Source organism: Schistocerca gregaria, chromosome 4 (assembly GCF_023897955.1).
Source record: "Schistocerca gregaria isolate iqSchGreg1 chromosome 4, iqSchGreg1.2, whole genome shotgun sequence".
Classification (NCBI taxonomy): Eukaryota; Metazoa; Arthropoda; class Insecta; order Orthoptera; family Acrididae; genus Schistocerca; species Schistocerca gregaria.
This window is the reverse complement of record NC_064923.1, coordinates 440,837,844-440,848,983: the sequence shown is the minus strand read 5'-3', so window position 1 is coordinate 440,848,983 and position 11,140 is coordinate 440,837,844. Positions and strand designations below refer to the sequence as shown.

General features: G+C 42.7%; 2 non-coding genes across 2 annotated transcripts; one reads left to right on the top strand and one right to left on the bottom strand.

Moving 5' to 3' along the window:
- Nucleotides 1–397: 397 nt before the first annotated feature.
- Trnas-cga (transfer RNA serine (anticodon CGA)) lies at nt 398–472 on the bottom strand. Its single transcript has one exon. It is a non-coding gene; the product is annotated as a tRNA-Ser (tRNA).
- A 78-nt stretch (nt 473–550) lies between these two features.
- On the top strand, nt 551–625 carry Trnas-cga (transfer RNA serine (anticodon CGA)). The gene has a single exon. It is a non-coding gene; the product is annotated as a tRNA-Ser (tRNA).
- The last annotated feature ends 10,515 nt before the right edge of the window (nt 626–11,140 follow it).

Here is an 11,140-nt window from a genome sequence, read left to right as displayed (position 1 = left end):
TGTTTGCAGCTCCACGGACGCGCCACACTGTCGACTTTGAAGAGGATATCCTTCATCAAGTAGAGGAGAACCTTACGACGAATACTCGCAACATTGACGATATCATGTGCTTCTCTAGAGCACACAGGTCAGAGCAACAGTCTCTGCTCTGTGCGTCCCGTGAGGTAAAGGATTTGAAAGTGACCCGATCTTCAACCTTATTTCACGTCCAAAATGTGTATTTGCGGACATGGGTTCCTAGAAGCCTGTAATGGGAACTGTGAAACACCCTGTATATATAGTGATTACCATTGTGTTGTTGAAAATGCAGGGATTCACAGACATTTTAAGTCAAATTACACAGATGAGCAACTAATGAAAGCAACTGATATGAAACTTCCTGGCAGATTAAAATTGTGTGCCCGACCGAGACTCGAACTCGGGACCTTTGCCTTTCGCGGGCAAGTGCTCTACCAACTGAGCTACCGAAGCACGACTCACGTCCGGTACTCACAGCAGGTAGGAGACGGATACTGGCAGAAATACAGCTGTGAGTACCGGACGTGAGTCGTGCTTCGGTAGCTCAGTTGGTAGAGCACTTGCCCGCGAAAGGCAAAGGTCCCGAGTTCGAGTCTCGGTCGGGCACACAGTTTTAATCTGCCAGGAAGTTTCATATCAGCGCACACTCCGCTAAAGAGTGAAAATCTCATTCTGGAAACATCCCCCAGGCTGTGGCTAAGCCATGTCTCCGCAGTATTCTTTCTTTCAGGAGTGCTAGTTCTGCAAGGTTCGCAGAAGAGCTTCTGTAAAGTTTGGAAGTTAGGAGACGGATACTGGCAGAAGTAAAGCTGTGAGTACCGGACGTGAGTCGTGCTTCGGTAACTCAGTTGGTAGGGCACTTGCCCGCGAAAGGCAAAGGTCCCGAGTTCGAGTCTCGGTCGGGCACACAGTTTTAATCTGCCAGGAAGTTTCATATCAGCGCACACTCCGCTGCAGAGTAAAAATCTCATTCTGGTAAAGTAATTGATAATCAGTCTCTTGTTGACGGGCAAGTCGCGATTTCGTCATCACGAACAATTGGTTCAAAAAGCGTGAAACTCGCCGAATCGCATACTATAGTGGATCGAGCTGGATTGAGACTGACATTGTCCTAGTAAGACTTAGGAACATCAAAGGGGTGTTGCACACGAAAGTTGTCCTGCATGAAACCCTCACAAAGCAACCCGACCTATCATCTGTAATCCTGGAACAATTCCATCGAGATCTGGGCACCCTGTACAGAAATGGACCGTCAAGAATTAAATGGCGGCGCTTCGAGGAGGAGGAGGCTCACATTATGGCACAAATTACAGCACCAACAATTATCACAGTCTAATGCAGCTGGGCTAAATTGAAGATCTCTGCTCATTCAGCCGCATGCACTATACTCGGAACAACGAAGGACCAATGAAGTCGCGTGGGTTTGGAATGACAATTTTGAGAGTGCTCTGCACTACGAGAAAACATTGTACCACTAGTCTCTTGCAAATAAAACATTATCCTGTTAAAATTCCTACAAACAAACTCGTAGAGAAGCTTCGGTGATTGCAGTGTCAAAAACAGACAAATATTCATATTTCTACATGAAACTTGACTCACAGGAAGGAGAAGGTGACGTTTATCAATTACTCAAATCAAAACATCGAAAACCAGAAGATATTCAACAACTGTTGGTCGACTAGAAGAAAGCAAGGAAATGATGGCGGAGTTACTCTGAGAGAATCTCTGAGGAATCTCCCCTCCATCAATGCGATGTGTGTTAGCTCTTGAAGGACCAGTAAACGAAATTAACAATGCTGATGTCGTGGCTGCTGTGAAGGAGGTGAGGAAGGGGAAAGCCACTGGCCTCTATGACATGCTCTCAGCATTGCAATGTCTCATGTTGGCTTACAGATCTTTTCAACCAGATCAACAGAGATGTTGGAGTACCAACAGTTGGTAGCGGAGCATCACTGTACCAATCTTCGACACTAAAAGAAGCCGAGTATTCTAATTGCCGCCCAATCAGATAACTGAGCTACAGCAAGAAGATCTTTGACCGCATTCTGGACAGAAGATAGGTGAAATCATAAGGAACCAACGCTGGTTTCTGAGAAATTGTGGCACAACTAACGCGATCCATGCTGCACGGCTGCTGGTTGAAAAATTCCACTAAAATAGCTATCTATTGCACTTTGCTTTCCTAGACCTCAAGACGACTATTGACCAGGTACTGCATGGCACAATCTGGTTAGCACTTCGAGTCCAGAGTACGTTGTTAACTCAGTATGGCTTATGTATGTTGAGCCCCAGGTGTTACATACAGTAGATGTGGCTGCAGGGGCTTCCAACGGCTTTCGCATCACAGAAGGAGCCCACAATGGCTCGGCCTTATCACCAGTGTGATGGAGACTAACACGTCAGACCTGCACATGCCACCATCATGGACATTCCTCTATGCTGATGATGTCATGTTGGCTGCAGAGAACTGGTTTGATCTCCGGTACCAAGTACAAGTTTGGAATGACCAACTTGCTACATACGGGGTGCAACTCAATAGAAAGGAAACTCAATAAATGACATCAGATCCACAAGAAGTTGCGGCTATCAACATTGACTGAAAAGATGTACCTAAAGTACATTTTGGAACGAGTATTTATCCTCTAAACATAAGTTATTATCGAGGAAACATCAAGCTTTCTTCCCCGATTTTTCACTCATAACGACAGATTTCTTTTTTCCCCTGTTGTCCCCTGACATGACAAATCATGAAATGAGTGCAGAGAAAAAAAGAATTACAATTTCCTATTAGCCCTCGCTGCCATGACAGCTTGCTCTAACTTCCTTGCGCTTTAGTGCGTGCTTTGCTGCGTGCACAAAATAACTTCGGCACTTACAGCAAAAATTTAAACTCATAGAAATTATTCAGAGTGGGAATCAGAGGCCTCAATGCATTTACTGCCCTCACTCGAACATCTCTGTTGTATTAGACGGTCAGTAAAAACCCAAGCAACCATTTATACAACAGCTTTTACAGCGGGTTTACGCTGTCGACTTCATGTTACAGCATACAAAAAAAGTAAATAAATAAATAAATCCGTAGGAGTGAGAGAAGGCAAATCGTTCAGGCCGTGGAGAACGGTTTTGCTCAGCTACTCACGGACATTATTACTGAAGTGGGGTGGTCCACCGTTGTTAAACTCTCGCGACTAACAGAAAGAGCAGTTTCCAACAATTGTGGCAGCACATATCCAATAAACACGTATAAGGTGCATCATTCAGATGTGCTGCCAACATACACGATACAGTCTAAGGTTCAGTTGGTAGAAGAACAATGTACGAAAATAAGGCCAATGGCTGACACCAAAGTTCTGGTCATTCCGAATTCAAGTCCAGGTTGTGGTGAAGACAGACCCTGGCGGCCCGGTCTTTGGGTTCGTCTGGTGAATGGCATGGCCCCGTACGTGGCGACGATTTCAAATGCGTCTGCAAATGAGTTTGCGGTTAAAGAACTGCAGCTGCTGTTGATGCCTGGCCCAGAGCTCGATGGAAGGCTGATTTGGAACGTCGTTGAACCGTCCTAAATCCAAGTCATGTAGTGATACTTGAACTATAGTGATTGCCAGCGACGCTCGCAATGCCGCCTTCTGGGGTAGTCAGCATCCATGACTGGAGTTTGACATCTACTAATATAGCCCCTTCTATGTGAGGGTGCTTGCATATCACAGGTGTTAGAGGAGTTGCAGATCTGCTAGGCGCGTGCGCCTTATATCACACCCACTGTTGCAAATAGGGAACACGTGTTCCAAGAAATATATACCTATTTTCCAAAGCACATGCATAGTCTTACACAGTCATCTACATTCCTCAACAGGATCCAGTAACCTACCATTCGGCATCTTAAAGTCACTTATACAAAAGAAATGATATCTCTTATTAATGGACTGATATAAGAGCACATGAATGGTTATTTGAGTATTCACACAGTGAATGGTCATTGACACAATAAAGACTGCAGCAGTAGGTGTAAACAAGATGGTGGCATGTTAGAATGTAACTATTTAATGTACTAAAACAATGAGTTAGGCTGAAGGAAATAATTAACAGAAATATCACAAACAGTTAATGCAATGTACTAAAACCTGTGCAGACTGTTCACAAAGACCGCATGAGTTCTCTGTGACGAAACTTTAATAAAACGTTTCGGAAAGGTCACAAAATCGCACGTTTTCGAGATAACAATTAACTGCTTACGATGGGGTAATAAAAGTCATTGATTACCACTTAATATCGTGTCGGATGTCCTTTTTTCACAACGTAATGCAGCAACTGGACATGGCATGGACTCAACAAGTGGTCAGAAATTCCGTGCAGAAATACTGTAGCCCGTGGTGTGCGTCCACGCCAGAAACTAAGTCCCACTCGACACGGTACATCTCATTATGTGTCTACAATGCCGTCGGTTATTAGGACCAGAAATCGTCGGAAAATAAATGAGGCGGAGTCTGTGTCACTATAGATGAAAGGTGTTTTTATTTGTAGCAAGATTAAAGTTGTTGGTGAGGTGACATATTATTAAAGAAAGTGAAATAATGACTGTGTCACTCGTTGAGTGGTCGTACGTTCAGCAGCATCGACACAAAGAGAGCATGCGGCGTTGTTATAGCCGTCCACAATTGCGAAAGTGTTGCAGGTGCAGTATTTTCTGCACGGACTGGCCTCTCGAATATACCTAGTAAATTTTTGATGGGATTCATGTTGGATAATCTGGGTGGTCAACCCATTCGCGAGAACTGTCCAAAACGTTCTTCAAACCAATCGGGAACAATTGCGGCCTGGTGAAATGGCACATCCTTGTCCATAAATGTTCAATGGTTGTTTGGGAACAAGATGCCGTGAATGGCTGCATATGGTCTCCAAGTAGCCGAACATCCACAGGACCCAGCCCATTCCATATAAATACCGCCCACACCATTATGGAGCCATAGCAGTTCGCACAGTGTGCTGTTGACTTCTTGGATCCATGGCTTTGTGAGATCTGTGCAGACACTCGAACTCTACTACCAGCTCTTACCAAGTGAATTCAGGAATCATCTGACCAGGCCACGGTTCTCCTGGGTTCATCCGATATGGTCGCGAGGCCAGGAGAGGCGCTGCAGGCGATGCTGGGACGTTAGCAAAGGCACTTTCGCTGGGGGCCTGCTGCCATAGTCAATTAATACCAAATTTCGCAGCACTCACCTGACGGATAGATTCGTCGTACATTCCACATTGATTTCTGCGGTTATTTCTCTCAGTGTTCCATGTCTGTTAGCACTGGCAACTCTAAGCAGACACCGCTCCTCTTGGTCGTCAACTGAAGGCCGTCGCAACTCTCTTGACACTGTGGATCGCGCAATACTGAATCCCCAACGATTTCCAATATGGAATATCGCATGCTCCAACTACCACCCGGCGTTCAAAGTGTGTTAATTCCCGTTGTGTGGCTGTAATAACCTTCTCACGTGGATCACCTGAGTACAAATGACAATCCGGCCAATGCCTGCCTTCTTATGTCCTTTGTGATACTACCACCATCTGTGTACATGTGCATATCGCTATCACGTGATTTTCCTCACCTCAGTGTAAAACCCGAAAGTGGATGATAAAATTGAACAAATAATGCGACGGATTGAAAAGATACCACTCGTTACTACCTTTCAGTTTACAAAAGACGAGAGTTCTGTGTACCTCTTCCATGAGCAACGATACTATTTCACGTTATAGTTCAGTGCAAGTTCTGTACGCAGAATAACTGTGCGAAAATTTGGATTACACGACTGAAAGGACCTAAAAATCGCCTGTTAACCACCAAGACATGTAATCTTAAAGATCTCACCCAAGGTCTCCAACAGAGAAAAGTTCCGAATGGCGTCATAGCAACAAAGCAAAAAGCAGAACGCTGAAAGCAGGAGACTGAATGCTGAATGCCCATCTGAAACTACACTGTCTAGTGGTTGGTCAACTACGAAAGGTTCTCATTGGCTGAAGATCCAAGCAAAAGTATCAAAGATACGAACACGCTTCAACTAAACAGACAATCCAAAGAAACTGTGCGACTAATCGAAGCTGACCACATGATGCTCCTGCAGAATACTGCAAAGATAAATTTGCGATTTAAGAAAGCGAAAATATTGTTGGAAAAAATGAAAGTGCAAATTCAACTTTCAAGCCGACTGAGACTTACTGCTGTTGATATGAAATGAACGTGGAGTTGTGAGAAGTAATACTACAGATGGTTATATGACGTAGTAAATCGCTGGTTCTCTTTAACTTTCGCAGCGGAGTGTGGCTTTCTCCGGTAGGAGCATTGTGTTGCTGTTAGATAAAACAATTCCTAAGAGCTACGGTGAGGCTCTAGAATGTGAGGAGAAGTGTCATGTAAATTTTATGCTGCATGTTCAAGAGAAAGTCTGAACAAGTTTTACCTTGATCTATACACCAAATTTTCCACTATGCGACGTCGGTAAGGCAATATGAGTCTCTAAAAACTTTACTGACACGATAGAACCTTTGCAAGTCCCACAACGGTTTTTGTGAAACATATTTAAGGACGCGATTAATATATTAAGAACACTTATTGTGTAATCAATGACTAATTTTCAATGAACTTTAACCTTATAGGCGAAGCTCGCGCATGGCAAATATGTTTGCCATCTGTTGCATTTATCACTTGAAAACCTAATAAACAATGAGAATTAAACAACTGCCCTAAGCTGCATCTCCATAATTACATGACGTTGCCTTAACTGATCACTGAAAAATTACTAACAATAAGGCAGATTGTTGACAACGGCAACAAAATATGTAAGTGGCCTTCATTCACGGGAGCCAGTTCACGAAAATGGGACCATATTCCGTAAGACAACCAAGTATTAATATGAGTGGCTGTACGTGTGGTCATGGCGAATTGTCTAACACAAAGAGTATGCATACTCGAGATGTCTGAAATGAATACCACATGTTCACAACAATACTAGAGAAAGGATTATCCAACATGGACAAATCCTGTTACACAAGCACAGAAATAACACCATCATTTAACAAGATCGAAAAAATGTTTCACATACTCTTAAGAGAGACACAGACAGAGAGAGAGAGAGAGAAGAGAGAGAGAGAGAGAGAGAGAGAGAGAGAGAGAGAGGAAAGGAAGAGAGAGAGAGAGAGAGAGAGAGAGAGAGAGAGAGAGAGAGAGAGAGAGAAAGGAAGAGAGAGAGAGAGAGAGAGAGAGAGAGAGAGAGAGAGAGAGACAGGGAAATAGAGAGGTAGAGAGAGAGAGGATATTCACAGATGGATTAACTGCAAATGGAGAATCGCACCTGCATGGGGATTTAGAAACATCGTTTTTGTGAAACACAACTAGCTCTTTACTCGTATGAAGTGTTGAGGGCTATTGACGTTGAATTTGAGATTTATTCCGTATTTATGGATTTCTGGAAGGCTTTTGACACTATACCACACAAGCGGCTTGTAGTGAAATTGCGTGCTTATGGAATATCGTCTCAGTTATGTGATTGGATTCGTGATAATTTGTCAGCGAGGTAACTGTTGGTAGTAATTAACTGAAAGTCTCTTTTTCTAACAGAAGTGATTTCTGGCGCTCCCAAAGGTAGTGTTATAGGCCCTTTGCTATTCCTTATCTATGTAAATGATTTGGAAGACAATCTGAGCAACCGTCTTAGGTTGGTTGCAGATATCACTGTCATTTATTGACTAATACACTCTGCAGAAGATCAAAAATTGCAAAACTATGTAGAAGAGATATCAGTACGGTGCGAAAATTGGAGTTGACGCTAAGTAGCGAAAAGTGTGAGATCATCCACATGAGTGCTAAAAGGAATCCGTTAAGTTTTGGTTATGTGATAAATCAGTCAAATGTAAAAAAAAAGGCCGTAAATGCAACTAAATACGTAGGAATTACAATTACGAACAACTTAAGTTGAAAGAAACACGTAGAAAATCTTGTGAGGAAGGCTAACGAAAGACCGCGTTTTATTGGCAGGACGCCTAGAAAATGTAACAGGTCTACTAAGGAGACTGCCTACATTACGCTTGTCTGTCCTCTTTCAGAATACTACTGCGCGGCGTGAGATCATTATCAGATAGGTTTGACGGAGTAAATCGAAAAAAATCAAGGAAGGGCAGCACGTTTTGCATTATCGCGAAATAGGGGAGAAAGTGTCACCGAAATGATGCAGGATTTGGGCTGGACATCATTAAAACAAAGGCGTTTTTCGTTGCGGCGGAATCTTCTCATGAAATTCCAACCACCAACATTCTACTCCGAATGGGAAAGTATTTTGTTGATATTGACCTACATAGGGAGAAACGATCACAGTGATAAAATAAGGCAAATCAGAACTCTATTCCGCGCGCTATACGAGATTGGAATACTAGAGAATAGTGAAGGTGGTTTGATGAACCCTCTGCTAGACACCTAAATGTGATTTGCAGAGTATCCATGTAGAAGTAGAAGACGGGGACATGGATTCGAATAGACCAAAAAAGGACACTGATGTCGTGCTGGAAATCGAACAAACGTGCAAATTGAGAAGGTATTCTAGCTATGCATGACTTAAGAAAGTACTTGAAATACAAGAAAGTGGAGGGCGAATGAAACGCACAATGCACGGATAAAGCCCAGATCAGTCATTGAACTCACGCAGTTATACCAGCAGCATGTGGAGCCCGCAAAATGGTCACCTCCGCTCACACAATGCAAGACGCAGCGCCAGAACGACCACATCCCATGAAAGCCAAGCCACTAGAGTCTATTTCCTGTTTCAGAGCATGCTGCCTCAAATGAATTTTAGCAGTCTGCATTGTAATTGGCTCCTGCTCACTAAAGCAGCTATGTTACGCTACACGGCACAAAGATAACACACACCGGCCGGTCGATCATGTTGTACATGCTTGAATGCAGTATGAAACAGAGTGGCACGCCATGCCGACGTGTTTCCGGGTTTCGCTCGGAACGATTACTTGCAGTTGAGTCTCACCAAAAATCATGTAAACAGAGTGAAGATGTTATTAAAAATGAGAAAGAAAGTTTTCCGTCGGTTGCCAGGGAAACAGGGAGTAACAATTCCATTTATTCGCGAAGGGTGCGGGGGTAGCTATACACAAAAGCAGAGGACAAAACCGTATCGTCATTTTACATCAGTAGCATCCATTGGTTGAACAGTTATAGAGGCTATCGTGGACAGTTATCGTATATCGTGACAGCCTAACCTACAGAATCAACACAGGAGTTGCAAGCTCTGGTGTGAAAGACGAATAAATTTAACTGTTAATGTGAGAGGATAGGTCTAGTCATTGTTGGGAAGTGTGTTACTCATGAAATCAGTAAATGGAGTAAAATGGTTGATGATTGGTTCGTTCTTTAATATTTCTATTTAGGTTTGTACTTACGATTCATGTTTATTCTTGTGCTGATGTAAATATAATTTGATATTATTTTGGTATTGATTATTTTTCTATTAGTCTCATTTTTTTGTAAGATCCCGGCGTACTCCGGTTACCCAGATGCCTATACGTCTTGAAATGTTTTATCAAGCACGGTATCTCTTATCTACATTGTTGAAATCATTATATTGATTACTATTATATTACAAATCGCGAATTAATATTCAGAGCTAACAGAAGGAGACCAACAGAATGATCACAAAATAAAGAGAGACGTTTTTCATTCTAGGCAACACGATCAGATTTTGCTGTAAACCGTGTTCTCTCTGTTAACCGTCCTTTACCCAAACTATAATATTGCAAACTAAGATACTGCAGAGGAGCAAGAGCAAAAAGTATATAGGTGGAGAAGTTACAATGCATGAGTTTTCATCACCCCAGGTAGGGCTACTGCGCCAGCTGAAAACACCGTTATGAGTGATTCCGTACGTATTGTATTAAGTCCGGCACCGCGCTACTGCCCTGCTTAATTCATTGACAGCAGTGTAAGATGGGCTCAATATCATTTGCTTCCATGACGCGGACACGATGCTTACAATAAGGATGTAATTTATCCTCCAGAAGTAATTTCAGATATGTGAATTTGGCAGGAAAGTAGATGGGTCATTTCGATGAAATTTTTCCCTCGTAGTGCAACACTACGCCAACAATCTTTGCTGAGAACATTTGGGCAGGTCTTTGTAGCTTCAACTATCAACGGCTACGTTTTTACCCAATTACCATGATGTTTGTTTCAAGCTACGGACTGTGAAGAGGGGACACATGATAGACAATTTTTTGTTGTTTTTCAGGGCAGTGCCATAATAGTCTCTGCTTCGGGCAGTTGAAACATAACCAGTTTACAAACACAAGCCTCGCACTCATTATTTATTTAAAACCTCGCAGTGTCTGGAGCTTCAATATCTGAGCACAGGTTCCTTATCTCCAAGTACTCGGTTAGGATCCTCCACCATCCGTATAATTCTGACCCTAAATGTTTAAAATACCCTGTATACGTTGTCATAGGCAGTTAAGCTCCTGTGTTCTTTCAGCACCATCTTCTTCTTCATCTTCTTCTCCCATCCAGTAAGGGATCTGCTGCACTCAAGAATTTAACAAATGCGTATGCATGCGATAGGTGACCAAAAGTTGGGGTCAAGTGCTTTTGATAACCCTTGGGCTAGAGACAATTTGTATACAAAACAAAAAACCACCCACAACCAAGAAGACCACATTTATAAGCCTGCCTTTCCTGGGGAACACTTCTCACCAAAATGCCGACCTCTTCAAGATATATGACATAAATACAAGTTTCTTCACCAACAACAAAATACAAAATAAAACCATACACAACAGAAAACCACTGTCCAACAGTATCAAAAGTAAGGTGTAAACAAGCTCATTTGCAACTCATGTACAAACTTCTACATTGGACAGACAGGTAGAAGCTTCACAACAAGATATAACGAACACATAGAAGTACTCCGCCTTAGCAACCTGAATAGATCCAGCTTTGCCTCACATCTTGCCCAACACAATCATTCTGCAAACAGCATAGAACAGAATCTCCAAATACTCCATTTTGCCAACAAGGCCACAATACTTGACCTTCTTGAAGAAATTGAAATATTTGCACAAATACACCACCTGACTACCTACT